The sequence below is a fragment of the Muscardinus avellanarius genome (assembly GCF_963383645.1).
Source record: "Muscardinus avellanarius genome assembly, chromosome: 4".
NCBI classification, from domain to species: domain Eukaryota; kingdom Metazoa; phylum Chordata; class Mammalia; order Rodentia; family Gliridae; genus Muscardinus; species Muscardinus avellanarius.
In genome coordinates, this window is record NC_137789.1 from 44,505,647 (window position 1) to 44,516,643 (window position 10,997).

Consider the following 10,997-nt stretch of genomic DNA (forward strand, 5'->3'; position numbering starts at 1 on the left):
GGACCAAACCAGAATTTTAACCCCCATGATATCCCCTACCTTTCACACAAGAAGTGAAAAACTAAGAGTGAATGGGACTAGGTGACTCGTTTGAGGATTCATGAATGCACTTAAGAACATTCCCCAGAAGGGCAAATAACCAAAAAAAAAGAGAAAGAAATAGCAGGGATGCTGGGATTCGAGGGAGCTTGTTCACTGGATGACAAGGGCTAGTGCTGTGACCAGCGAGCCCTGAAGGGTGATACCAAGTCAAGGCTGCAACAGAGTAGTTGTGCCCTGGCTTCTCCCCAAAGGATGATGGTTTGCTTCCCGTCTCCTCCAGCTGGCTGGTGGCAGGAGGCAGACTGAGCCACATGAGGAGCTCAGCTGTCGGGGATTACCACTTCCTCCTCCCCACAACAGACGCCTCTGCCAAGTGCCTGCACCTGTGCATGCCTCCACCGACCAGTTGCACAGAAGCCTGGGCTGTGTCTGCAATGACCAGCCCAAACTGGAGTGGGTGATCCTTCACAGTGGCAGAAAATGGTGAGGGTGGGGGAGGGTGGCCACGGCTCTGACATGAAACACTAAGTCAGGATGAAAAGAGGAAGCAATTCGACAGCGACAGGTCTGGTGACAATTACAACCCAAAAATAAAACAAGGTCCTACTCACGTGGCATCTGGTACCGCCAGCTGATGCCGAAACTGTTTTGCAAAGGGGAAATGCCTCAAGCCACTGAAAAGGTACATCCCGCCCCTTGCAGGCTTTGTAGCTGGGAGCCAGGGAGGCCAACAGACATTTGTCTGTGGCATTGGGATTTACATCTGCAGTGATGTAACCTCTCTCTTTCACTAAGTAGGACCAAGGGGCACGTGATCAAGGCTCTTAGAGCTGCCCTGATGTCTGAGGATGTTCACCCCTCCTTCAAGTCTATGAGTTTGAAGGATCCAGAAGAATCTTTCTGGATCATTGAAGGATCCAGGATCCAGAAGGCACCTCTTCACTTTTATCGCTGGCCTGTATTGCTTACAACCAAAAACTCTAGCTGCTACCTTTACTGATCCAAGGAGGTTACGTTTTGCTCTAATTACCAACCCTAAATGTCCATGGCTTAAAACACAAAGCCTGGTTTCTTGCTTATCATCCAACACAGTCCACTGAGGCTGCCTCTGTGTCAGCCCTTCCTAGGGTCCCTGGCACATCACCAGGCACTGTGGCAGGGGGAGAGGAGCACGTGGGAGTCTCACAATGCCCATTCAGAGCTCTGGCTCCAGGTGGTACACATCAGTGCTCAAGGCTCATTGGCCAAAGCCAACCGGGATTCCCAGGGCCCTGTCCAACATTCAATGCAAACTCGCAGTGCAATATTTGGCCAATAGCACAAATGGCCTCCAGCGACTGTAGGATAACCATTCAAATCTACCGATGACAGTCAGCTACATCATAATCTCAGTAAGTTTTGTGGGCTAGCTTGAAAACCTGACCGCTATTCAAAACAGTGTTCCTCTAAAAAAAAATACGTGCCAAGTTTCAAGCTACTGACTTATAAATTAAGTTGGAACACAATCTGTTAGTAAGTTGAGGCTTCATGTACTTGGGAAATTATTTTAGAAACATGGCCTCAGAATTTGACAAGCTAGAGAGAATTATTCAATGGTAGCCATAAGAACCAGAGCCAGCTAGTGAGTTGCAAGGCCCAGTGGTGAATCCCTTGTTCAAAAAGCAGGAGAAAAGAGCCAGTAATGGCTAGTATGGTAGCTCAGTGGTAGAGCACTTGCCTGGCATGCACAAGGCTCTGGATTTGATCTGCAGCACCACAAAAAGAAAAAAAAAAGCCATTAGAAGGGCTAAAATACAGCCGGGCATGGTGCTGCACACTTGTAATCCCAGCATTCGGGAGGCTAAGACAGGAGGATCGCGGTTTGCGGACAGCCTCAGCTACTTAGTGAGGCTCTTTGCAACTCAGTGAGACCCGGTTTCAAAATAAAGAATAAGCCAGGCGTGGTGGCGCACTCTTGTAATCCCCATGCTTGGGAGGTGGAGACAGGAGGATCGCGCAGGTTCGAAGCCAGCCACTGCACTGGCTGAAGAGACCCTGTTTCTGAATTTAAAAAAATAAAATAAAAAGTATAAAATAGGAACCCCAGTACCACCAAAAATAAAAAGAAGAAGAAGAAAGAAAAAGAAAAAGAATAAAAAATAGGGCAGGGACTGTAGCTCAGAGGTCGAATGCCCCTGGGTTCCATCCCCAGATCCGCAAAAATAAAGAAAGAAAGAAAGAAAAGAAAAGAAGGGCTAAAATACAAAGAAGTCTCTATCTTGAGTTGTCATTATGTTTGAGTTGTCATTATGTTTTTTTCTTTGCTATTAAGCAAGATGTTCTCAATAAAAACAAAATAAAATTTAAAATCATTAGCTGAGGTGAGTGTGTGAGTGTGTGTGTGTGTGTGTGTGTGTGTGTGTGTGTGTGTTACTGGGGATTGAACCCAGGGGCATTCTACCACTGAGCTATACCCCCAGCCCTATGTTATTTTTTATTTGGAAACAAGGTCTCACTAAGTTGCAGAGGGGTTCACTGAATTGCTAAGGCTGTCCTTACACCTGCGATCCTCCCCTCTCACCCTCCTCACTCTTCATTTTTAAGCTGTACAATGCCAGTTTCAAATGCACACATAAAAGCATGTTGTACACTTCCTATTTTGGAGTTGCTGGGTGCGTATGTATTTCACCCTTATCAGAACAGTGGAAAAACTTTTTTTTTTTTTTTTTTTTGGTGGTACTAGGGTTCCTGGAAGCCCTTCTACCTCCGGGCTACACTCCCAGACCTATTTTTTTTTAATATTTTATTTGGAAACAGGGTCTCTTAAGCTAGCACGGCTGGCTTCGAACCTGCGTGATCCTCCTGTCTCTGCCTCCCAAGCGCGGGGATTACAAGCGTGCGCCACGACGCCCCGCTGGAAACACTGTTCACGAAATTACTCAACACATTTGATTTCGTGTCCTAATATGACGCAACATCCTATTTTCAGCCTACTGACCACTAAAGAAGGACTGAAAGGGGAAAGTGCTATGGTTCCCTACCCACCCTTCCCGTCCACGGCATTATTTTCAGAATGAATGTTTGGCTGATCAGCGAAAGGGACGGGGGTAAGAGAGGACATGACAACACGCTCGTTCTGGGTGCAAGGCAGGTTCTGACCTGAACACAACCGCAGCCCCGGGCTCGGCGCCCTGCTCCTCGGGCACCGGCCAACACGCTAACCTTGCTCCTGCTTCCAGTCTCCGTGAACGCTGTGCACTGCGGGGCCACCAGATCTCTGCGTCCCCAGGGTGTCGTGAGTGTCATCTGCAAACTCAGTGGCAAGGGCTGTCACAGGACACATGTGCGCGCTCCATTTTCCCACAGGACTTCACTTCCAAAGGAGAAGTTCAAAGAAAAATTCTGGAGGACATTATGTTAAGTGAGATTAGTCAGTCACAAAAATAAGAAATCAGATGCTTTCCCTCAAATGTGAGAGCTAAGGAGAAATGGGTCATAGGAACTCTAGATGAAAAAGGAGATCCTGTAGAGGAGCAAACAAGACAACCTAAAGGAGGGATGGGAGGGGGAAGAAGGAAATTCTCTAAAACACACAATGTACTTAAACATATCGAAGTCAACCACTAAGCCAAGCAAGGGAAGGAGAGATGGGGAGGGAATGGCGTGGGAATTGGGTAGGGGTTAAATCGGTGATGTGTACATGTATGTCCACACAAGTTTTTTACCCCAATAAGATGTATGAATATAATGCACCAATAAAAAAATTTTTTTAAAGAATTTGAGATGACAGCAAAGCATTAAGCCAAACACGGGGCCCTTCTGAGGCCCTCTGTGGCTGGACAGCCCATGCCCATGATGCCGACCAGATGCCCCCAGCCTTAACCCTGCCACAAGACCCACTCGCCCCACAGCTAGCAAGTCCGAGTAACTCTACTGAGCGGTGTGACGTGGGCTTGAGTGGCGGGACCTGCTCTCACTCAGGCGCTCCACCAGCACTTACCGAGAACCTACTGCGCGCCACCGGACACTTTTTTTAACTGCTGGAGATAAAAGAATAAGTAAAATAAACAAGAATCCTGGCCTCCTGAAGCTTAGTGACTAAACTAATAAGAGAAACAGAGAGGGGAGATAAACAACATGTGTAAGTAAAATATATATTATTAGTGACAAGTACAAAGGAACCAGAAGTAAACCTGGGAAGGGCAGGAAGAATTGGAAGGGACGGAGAGAGCAGCTTTAGACGTCAGCATGTTCATGTTTTATAGCTGTCAATGGTAAGATGTGGAGAAAATACCGTAGGAGAAAGCTGAGAGGACTGGTGGCGGGACAGTGGGGAACCTGAGCCCGTATCTCGAGCTGCCCGGAGACCCTCCTGTGCCTTCCAGCCAAGCTGCTCTATTGGCTGTAACGTAAAACAAGATTCATTAAAAAAGCTGGGTGTGGTGCACACGCCTGTAATCCTAATGCTTGGGAGGCTGAGATGGGAAGATCACAAGTTCGAGCCCAGCCTCAGCAACTTAGCAAGACCTTATTTCAAAAAATAAATAAAATAGGGCTAGGAGTGAATATGATTCAGAGGTAAAATGCTCCTGGGTTCAAATCCTCAGTACCATACACCTACTCAAAAAGAAAATAATAATAATTAATTAATTAAAAGATTCACCGGAGCTGTGCATGTTGGTGCACGCTTCTAATCCCAGTATACTTGGGAGGCTGAGACAGGAGGCTTGCCCAGGTTTGAAGCCAGCCTCATTTACTTAGTGAGGCTCTCAGCAACCTAGTGACACCCTGTTTCCAAATAAAATATAAAATAGGTCTGGGAGTATAGCCTGGAGGTAGAAAGCCTCTAGGTTCAAAAAAAATTAAAAAATAATTCATTAAAAGACTCACTGGATGTAAGGGCTGAAAATTTTTAGTTTTTGTAGCCCTAGGAAAGCTTAGTAGCCTGCCTTTAAATCAGCTTTTCAGTTGGGGTTTGCACATTCCTGGTTAAATGAGTCAGCTGATTAGGCACCATAACTTAACCAAAAGTGGTGTGTGTGTGTGTGTGTGTGTGTGTGTGTGTGTCCCGCCATCCTACAAGCAAGATGTCCAACTTGCCAAAATGAGAGAGTGGGTGAGGTGTCCTCCATCAGGCTGTTTTATTCTGCTCAGCTCAGCACAGGATAACATCACACCTGCAAAAACACTGTAACAAGCATTTAGACTTCACTTTTGCCCACCATTGTCCAATGGGTGACTGAACGCAGGATTAAAGATTTGGCATCTCTGCCTCCTTTTGCATCCGTCTCCTTTGCTCTGAGTCACCTTGGAGTCCAGGAACAAGAGGTCCAGTGGAAAAACATGTGATAAGTCGAAGCTGTCTCCCGGGCAACAGCAACTTTTTTTTTTTTTTTTTTTTTGGTGGTACTAGAAATTGAACCCGGGGCATTCTACCGCTAAGCTACAACCCCACCCCTATTTTTTTGTTTTTTGTTTTGCGGGTTTGGGGATGGAACCTAGGGGTATTTGACCTCTGAGCTACATCCCCTGCCCAATTTTTTATTCTTTATTTTGAAACAGGGTCTCACTGAGTTGGCAGAGGGCCTCACTAAGTAGCTGAGGCTGTCCACAAACCGCGATCCTCCTGTCTCAGCCTCCCAAATGCTGGGATTACAAGCATGCACCACCACGCCCGGCCCACCCCTATTTTCTTATTCTTTATCTTGAAATAGGGTCTCACTAAGTTGCAGAGGGCCTCACTAAGTAGCTGAGACTGGCCGCAAACCTGGGATCCTTCTGTCTCAGACTCCCAAGCACTGGGATTATAAGCATGTGCCACACAGCAACAACAACTTTCTTATCTCTGACAAGGCCCTGCCTGACCCTCTAATAATAATGGACCCAATCACGTCTGATCAAGACCGCCTGCTCTGGCAGCTCTGCACACCCCCAACTCCTGTCCTCACTCCTCCTCCTATAAAAAATCTCAAAGTAAGCCAGGCGTGGCGGCACACACTTGTAATCCCTGCACTTGGGAAGCTGAGACAGGAGGATCGCACGGGTTCCAAGCAGACTCAGCTACTTAGTGAGGCTCTCGGCAACTTAGTGAGACCCTGTTTCCAAATAAAGTATAAAATAGGTCTGGGAGTGTAGCCCGGAGGTAGAAAGCCCTGGGTTCCATCCCCAGTAACACACACACACACACACACACACACACACACAGAGACACACACAATCTCAAAGTAATTCTCAGCCCCCCAAAGACAGGGCTAAGGACATGGGTCCCCTTGTCCTCAGCTACACTGACTAAAGTTCCTTTCATGCTTTTTACCATTGCCTTTTCTGTATGGCTTGGGGTGTGACCAATCCTGATTTGTTGGCTCTCCAGGCCTCTGCTCTATGACTCTGTAACTCACTGTCCAGGTGAGTCTTTTTAAACATCTCTAGAAACCATTGAAGTTGGCCTCCAAGACAAGAGTGTACTAATTTCTATCTACCTTTTAAAATGAGATTATAATGCCTTTCTTTCTTGTTTTCTTTCTTTTTTTTGTGTGTGGTACAGGGGATGGAACCCAGGGGCATTCTATCTCCAAGCTACACCCCCAGCCCTATTTTTTATTCTTTATTTTGAAACAGGGTCTCACTGAGTTGCAAAGGGCCTCACTAAGTAGCTGAGGCTGTCTGTGAACTGTGATCCTCCTGTGTCAGTCTCTCAAATGCTAGGATTACAAGCGTGCGCCACCACACCTGGCTTTATAATGCCTTTCTTGACAAAATAATCCTTGACAATAGTCATGAAGATGGAATCATCTAAAAAAAATAAGATTTCCCCTTTTTATCTCTCTTTTATGATGTTTTCCTCCCTCTTCTAGTAAATCAGTAGACATAATTACTGGGAGACTCTCTGGGACCTTGTTCTTTGGTCATTTTTACATCTTGGGTTCAAATTCCACTTCTATTAATGTTTAAAAACATCCAGTTGCTGGAGGAAATGAAAGTATATTGTCACTTCTGAAACCAAAAGTGTGGGAATCATGTAAAGAATAGAACAGAACCTTGTAATAGGATATGCTAGCCCTCCAGACCCAGGTCCCGCCCCGTATTCCCCTCTGCTCTTTAATTTGGGCAGAGCGGAATTTGGACAATTATGCTTAGCCAAAGCTTCCTGCCTGGTTCCAAGCTTGTGCCTGCAGCAGGAGCTGGGGCCAGGGTTGAGGTAAGGATAACTGGAGAGGGGGGTGTTCCCGGCCCTGGCGTGGTGCTCTCACGCAGAACAGGGAGAGCTAGGGATGCTGGTTACTCAATCACACTCCTGCTGCGACCTGTGGCTGAAAGGACGCTGGCACAATTATTTGCGAGGGATGGAGGAGATTCTGCCCGTGTCCCAGCAGCGTAAACACTGGCCTCTCTGAGGCTGGCTTTGTCTCCCACCTCACTGTCCATTTCTGGCAGCATTTCTGCATTTCAAGGTCTTTAAAGAACGTCACAAAGTAGAAGAGACAAGAAAAGGGGTGGTCAGACGGGGCACACTGGTCGTACTCTTCTTCCCAGTCCATCCGATTCCAAGGAGCTCCCGCATCTTGAATAGAGGGTGGGAGGTTAACACACAGCTGCGCCCCACGGACCCGCGACCTTATTGTAACATCTAGTTTATGGATTAAAAAGTAAGTGAATGCAGGTTCACCAACTGTGTCAAATGCATCACACCGGGGCCAGATATAGATGGTGAGGGGGCTGGGTGAGGGTAGATGGGAACTGTCTACCATTCAATAGATTTTGCTGGGAACCTAAAACTGCTCTAAAAATATAAAGTCTGTGAGAAACCCAAAAAAAGCCCCCAAAAGTTTAAAACTACAAGGAAATCCCCAATTCAAGGTAGTTTTTATATAACAGTTCAAATTGGCCATATATATAACATGGTGATTGAATAAAATGAAAACTAACAATAAAAACATGATTTAAACCTGGTGTAGTGGTCCACACTTGTAATCGCAGAACTTGGAGGCTAAGACTGTATGTAGGATCACAGGTTCCAGGGCAGTAGGAGGTAACTTGGCAAGACCTTATTTAAAAATAATAATAATAATAATAATAATAATAATAATAATAAATCTGGGGGTATTGCCCAGAGGTAGAATACCCCTGGGTGAGAGAGAAAGAAAAGAAGAAGGAGGAGGGGGAGGAGGAGGGGGAGGAGGAGGAGGAGGAGGAGGAGGAGAAGGAGGAGGAGGAGGAGGAGGAAGAGTAGGGGAAGAGGAGGAGGAGGAAGAGGAGTAGGGGAGGAGAAGGAGGAGGAGGAGGAGGAGGAGGAGGAGGAGGAGGAGGAGGAGGAGGAGGAGAAAGGAAAAGAAAAGCTACTACATCCATTGTCCATGTCAGGTCCAAAGCAAACAACAGGTCCAAAGCAAACAATACAAAAAGAAAATCTGTTCCTTAGTGCCTGTGTTAGTATCTAGATGCTCCTGTGATAAAAGCCTGGGCAGAACCTTAATGTTCTAAAGTGTCTGTCTGTCTGTCTCTCTCTCTCCCCCCTCCCTCCTTTCCTCCCTCTCTTTCTCGATGTTACCTGTCTCCTTTTTTGTGTGTGGTACTGGGGACTGAACCACCCAAGGGCACTTGACCTCCAAGCTACACCTCCAAGTCCTATTTTTTATTTTTATTTTGAAACAAGATCTCACTATATGATGATAGTCTTACTACTTGCTGAGGCTGTCCTTGCACCTGCGATCCTCCTGTCTCAACCTCCCAGAGTGCTGGAATTACTGGCAGGCTCCACCACTAAGCCCAACTCTTCTGTCTCCTTTCTGAGCCCAGTCACCCCATGTCTTCACCAAACTCCCAGCCAGTGCCACGAATGCTCGCTGACCAGCCTCCTGTCTGGCCTGCACCGACCCACCCTTGTCACTGGCATCACAGGAACTCTGATTGTGCCACATCCTTACGTAAAGTCGAAACTCTTGAGTAGGTGCCACAAGGCCCCTTGCGACCAGGCCCACCCGACACTCAGTCCCTCCTCCACAAATAGCAATCCAGCTGCACTGAGCTGCTTAGTGAAGCTCCCCCTTCTCTGTGCCAAGGATGCCTGGCCCCTTCCAGAAGAGCTTGCATCCTCCTCCTCCTCCTCCTCCTCCTCCTCCTCCTCCTCCTCCTCCTCCTCCTCTTCCTCCTCCTCTTCCTCCTCCTCTTCCTCCTCCTTCTCTTCCTCCCACCCACCAACAGATTTCTGAATGATTCTTTTGGATAACTTGTGGTCAGCATGTCTCTCCAAATACTAGATTCCTCTTTTTTTCTTCTTCTCTTTTTAGTGGTCAGAATGTGAGCCCCTCTGGCTCTATCTCTGGCTGTTCTCTAGCCCCCATGGAATTCTGGCATCCTTCCCATTAACCAGCCTCCGCTATTGCTCCTTCTCTCTCTCTGTGACTTTGTCTACGTGCTCTGGAACTACAGGTAAGTGCCTCTCAAATCCACAGATGTGTCCCCAGCAGTCCTTTCCTCACATCCTTGGGTTTGGTGGATCTTAGCTCGTCCCTGCCCAGACACTGCTTCTCTTCCGCCTCTGCATGAAGGGGTGTCACTCATTCTTCCTCACCCCATAGACAGTGCCCAGGATTTGAGAGGGGAACCCCAGTGTCAGTTCCTGATGACAATTCCTCTCCCCACTGGGCCAATGCTCAGCAAGCCTTTAGACTCAACATGGCCAGGGTCAATCGCACCCTTTGCTTCACTCCTCCTGCTCACTCAGCCCTTGAGTCTTGGTGGGTCTTCTTTCCACCCAAATCCTGCCACTGTCTTTGAATACTTCAAGATCTCAATTCGTTGACCTCATAGGAGTGTCTCCTCAATGCCAGGTAAGAGTGGCCACTCCCTGGACCTGGTCATCACCCAGAACTGCTCTAATCTGAAGTCTTGAATCCAGAAGCCAACTCTGATCACAAGCGGCCACCTTCCCCTCCAATTGCTGTCTGCACCTCTAATTTTATTTCAGCAAGACCTCCAGCATCTTGACTCTGCCATTTCCCCTTCTCTTGTCTTGACAACTCCGGATTCCATGGCCCATCTATCATATAAATCTCTTTGGCTCCATGTGTACTCACACTGCCTTTACATTCTATGCACCCAGCAAACCCTAAACTTGGGTAACTCCAGCCCCACTCTACCCCCATTCTGAAACCTGGCTTCCAAGGGAATCTGAAGAATGTCCCTCAGCCTCATGGTTGGGCCTCTGCAAGTTCAAGGTTTCTAACCACAGGGCCTCTGGGGAATCCTTCTAGATTTCGAATCAGCTTTCTCTCATGATTTCCATGGCAGCCAGTTCTAACTGTCTAGGTGCCTCAAACCTCCTGCGCCCCCGCTTCTATGCACACTCTGCCTCTTCAGAAAAATATCTCATCCGAACTTCACAAGAAAAGAGAAGTCTTGGCAAGAGCGCCCCCAGGCCACCTACAAGCCCATCTGAATCTAGGTCCTGTCTGTCCTCCTCCGTCTGAGTCCCCTTCTCCTGCTCCTTGGGTTCACAGATCAATCAATTATCCTGTCGCCAATCCTCCCTTTCCACGGACTCCTTTCCACTAGCATTTAAGCAGGCAGGGTCAATGGCGCCCACTTCATTAAGTCAAAAGCAGAGAGGGTCACCTCCATGCTCCTCTCTGGCTAGTACTTTCTTCCTAGTCAACCTTGATGAGAGGATTCTTCAGATTTGCACTCTACAAGCCCTCTCCTCTCTGCTCCACACTGCAATCAGCCTTTGTATGCAAGGGCTCCATGAAGAAGCTCCAAGCCGGGTGCCCATGACCCCATATGTATCCAAAGAACACCTCTCATGTTTGGCCCCGGCTGCTCACCCTCATCCATCACGTCCTCTTGGCTTCAGGGATGTACTGACTTCTCTCACCTGAATCTTGTCTCCGAGCTCTTCTGCCACACCCTTAAGCATCAGTGCTCTTGACTGCTCGCTTCTCAGCCTCTATCAGATTCTTCCTGCTCTCCCTGAATAC